This window comes from Chiloscyllium plagiosum, chromosome 9 (genome assembly GCF_004010195.1).
Source record: "Chiloscyllium plagiosum isolate BGI_BamShark_2017 chromosome 9, ASM401019v2, whole genome shotgun sequence".
Taxonomy (NCBI): Eukaryota; Metazoa; Chordata; class Chondrichthyes; order Orectolobiformes; family Hemiscylliidae; genus Chiloscyllium; species Chiloscyllium plagiosum.
The window spans coordinates 87,910,000-87,914,278 of NC_057718.1; positions in this window are offsets into that span (position 1 = coordinate 87,910,000).

Here is a 4,279-nt window from a genome sequence, read left to right on the forward strand (position 1 = left end):
ATTCTAAATTTAGTTACTGTCCTACAATTATACTAAATTAATTTATACTTCAAAATTAGAATCATTCTTAGTACTATCAGCTAATTTTGGAATCTTCTCTGTGGTTATCTATATTTTGTGAAGATCAAGTTTCTGCATCATCATAGGTTTTGAAACTGAGCTAATGCAGTTCCACTTCTGAGTCAGAGCTCATGGATTCAAGCTTTATTCAAGAGACTTAATTTCATAATGTCATATGACTTTTTGGCACAGAAAGAGGGAGTGTTGAATTATCATAGATGTGGTCTCTCAGACAAGACATTAGATTGAGGTCCTGTCTCCCCTCTTAGTAATGCTAAGAAGGGAAGTGTTTCCCATTGTCCCATTTATCCTTCATCACTAAAATAACTCATCTTGTCACTTATCTCATTGCAGTTGTGGCATTTCATGTAAGATAGCTGCCTTATTTCTTATATTAAAAGAATGACTATATTTCAAAAACATTTAATCCCCTATAAAACATTTTGGAACATCCTGAGATCTTAAAAAGCATTATAGAAAAGTTTAATAAACCAAAGTCAACCTGGGCTCCTGTTGACTGAATTTAATGGCTAGAAAATTGAGTAGCTTCGCAACTTGTCCACCTGACTTTTCTTAGTTTTCTCTAATATCCACATGCTTCTTTAACCCAACTGCAATCAGAGAAGAATCTTCTAAACTCTTCATAGAAAGTTTCACTTCACTCATCATGCAACAGTACCCTGGCCACTGTAAACTCTCTGAGATTGGGCTTATCTGAATTTGTGTCAAACACTCATCTGAGGCTATCTCTGAGCCTTTGCATGAACTGGCTAATAAAAAAAAATTGAAAATAGCTTGTGTTTGTTAGAGTGTAGAAATTTTGCAAGCATTTTCCAACATTACATTTGGTGTAGTTCCTTGCCTGGATCTTTCTCAGTACATATTGTAGTAATTAAGCAAAGTTTTCACTACAATCTTCATGATAATGCCTTGAAATAGAATTTGTATTCTCAGCAAGGAAAAGTACAAGTTAGAAACAACAGAGCTCCTGCGTGTTAAGTTTGTTCAGCGAAATTCAGAAAAATAGCCAACATCCCAAGATATGTGCAGGTTGGGACTAGGGAAATAAATTGAGCAAGGATATGCATTGGATATAGGCACCTTCTACAGACACAGATCAGACATTAAGGTAGAGTGTCATTGCTATGATCAAGCTGAAGGTCCAGGTGAGCTTCCCAGCAGTAGTCCTTCCCTGCTTTTGGATTTTCTTCACACTGTAAAAGACTAATGTCTGATTCAGATTCATTGACAATATGTGTCATCCTATATTATAGAACTGTTAAAGTATACAAGGAGGCCATTCGGCCCATTGTGGCTGTACCAGCTCTCTGAGCATTTTGACTTAGAACCAATTTCCTGCTTTTTCCCCGTGAGCCTGCAATTGTTTTCCATTTAAATAATTGTCCAATGCTTTCTTTTATGTCTCAATTGAACCTGTCTCCACCAAACTTCTGGGCAGTGTAACCCATACCCTGACTAAGGGTAAAGTAGAGTAGCTAGAGTAAAGTAGAGTAGCTTTTTATTTGTCGTTTCTACCATGTACAAATCATACAGTAAAAATGAGACAGCATTCCTCCAGGTCCGAGGGTGTTACATGGACAGCTCAAACTACACAATCATACATGGCATAAAGTGCATAAGAAGTGCAAAACATGCAAGTTACAGTGTAATAGAAGAATGATAAATAATAGACATTTTTCGAGCAGCAATTCAAAATCGTGCAGTCACCATAGATAATAAAAACAAAAATTGCTGGAAAACCTCAGTAAGTCTGGCAGCATCTGAGGAGAGAAAGCAGTTAATGTTTTGGGTTCAGTGACCCTTCTTCAGAACAGACCCAAAATGTTAACTCTGCTTCCTCTCTACACATGCTGCCAGACCAAGTTTTTCCAGCAATTTCTGGTTTTGTTTCTGATTACCAGCATCTGCAGTTCTTTCAGCTTTTTTTTAAAGTCACTGTCGTCCTACCAAATAGGGCTGTTCTCATTTTAGAGAAATGAATTGGTGGTGGTTTAACCTGAGGGACACCATACCTCAGGTGAGGCAAAAGCTTGAAAAGGAGATTTCTTCCTGGTAACCTTAACCAGTGTAGGAATTGAACCCACATTATTGGTGTCACTCTGTACTGCAAACTGGCTATTCAGTTAACTGACCACCCGCCCCCATAACCTAACTATTCATTGTGAAAGATTTTTCTTACCTTGCATTTGTTTCTTTGCAAACCATGATAAAACTGTGACCCCGGTTCCCAATTGATTTCCAACTGGGAATATTTTCTCCCTATCCACCATGTCCAATTTCCTCACAATTTTGAAAACTATCATCAAATCTCCTTTTAGCCTTTTCCTCTCCAAAGAAAACAATCCCATCTTCTGCCAATCTTTTCTCATAACTGGAACAATTCTTGTAAACCTCTTCTGCCCTCTCTCCAATGCATTCACATCCTTCCTACAGTGTCATGACAAAAACTGTACACATTACTCCAGTTGATGTCTAACCAGGTGTTTTACACAAGTTCATCATAACCTCCCTGTTCTTGCTGCTATATGTCCCTATTTATGAAGTCTATAATACTGTGAGCTTTATTAACTATGACCTCTTTCTGTCCTGCCATTTTTAATAAAAACAAAATACTACAGGTGCTAGAAATCTGAAACAAATACAGAAAATGCTGGTGAAGTTCAACAGGTCAGGCAGCATTTGTGGAGAGAGAAACAGTGTTAACATTTCAAGACCAGAGTTGAACAAGAGTCATACCAGACTTGAAACATTAACTCTGTTTCTCTCTTCACAAATGCTGCCAGACCTGTTGCATTTTTCCAGCATTTTATGTCATCTTAAATGACTTATGTACATATACACTCACGTCTCTTAACTCCTGAACGTCCTTTCTGATATTACCCTTTATTTTATTGTGACTCTTCATGTTCTTTTTATCAAAGTGCATTAACTCACACTTCTCCACATTGAACTTCAGCTGCCACCCATCTGCCCATTTCACCAATGTCTTTGATTTGATTTGATTTGATTTGATTTATTTTGTCACATGTACCGGGTACAGTGAAAAGTATTGGTTTGCATGCTAACCAGACAAATGACACTTTACATTAGTACATCAGTGTAATAGGACAGAATACAGAATATTGTGTTATAGCTGCAGCAAAAGCTCAACTCTAATATGTGAGAGGTCTGCTCATAAGATTAGATTAGATTCTCTACAGTGTGGAAACAGGCCCTTCAGCCCAACAAATCCACACCGACCCTCTGAAGAGTAACCCACCCAGACACACATCCCTCTGACTCATGCACATATCACTATGGACAATTTAGCATGGCCAATTCACCTAACCTGCACATCTTTGGACTGTAGGAGGAAACTAGAGCACCTGGAAGAAACCCACACAGACACAGGGAGAATGGGCGAACTCCACACAGACAAGTCACCTTGGAATCAAACCTGGGACCCTGGTGCTGTGAGGTAGCAGTGCTAACCACTGAGCCACTGTGCCGCCCCTCAAGTCTGATAACAGTGGGGAAGAAGCTGTTCTTAAATCTGTTGGTACATGTTTTTAAACTTTTGTAACATTTGAAGGGAACAGAAGAGAGCATAAACAAGGAGGGAGGGAAATTTGATTATATTGGCAGCTTTCCTGAGCCAGCAGCAAGTGTAGATGGAGTCAATGGAAGGAAGGCTGGTTTTCGTGATGGAGTGGGCTGCATTCTCAACTCTGTAATTTCTTGTGGTTTTGGGCACAGCAGTTGATGCATCCAGAAAGGATGCTTTCTGTGGTGTATCTCTAAACATTGGTAAGAGTCATTGTGGACAGGCTGAACTTCCTTAGACTCTGAGGAAATAGAGGTGTTTGTGTGCATTCTTGACTGTAGTGTTGATGTGGGTAACCAGGATAGATAGTTGGTGATATTTACTCCAAAGAACCTGAAGCTCCAACTACCTCCACCTCAGCACCATTGATACAGACAGAGCCAACGGGGGGGGGGGGTAATAGAGCTGAAAGACGTCTGCAAATACTCCCCCCAACTGGTCCAGGAAGGATCTGAGTGCATGGCAGGAATTCCATCTGGGCCAGTTGCTTTTGAAGTTCTATACTATCCTCCTATCAGTTTATAATTCTGCCAAGTTTTGTGTTATCCCCAGCAAATGTCCCTTCGCCCCTTCGCCTATCGCCATCACCACGCCCAACCCCGCCCCCACGCCGAT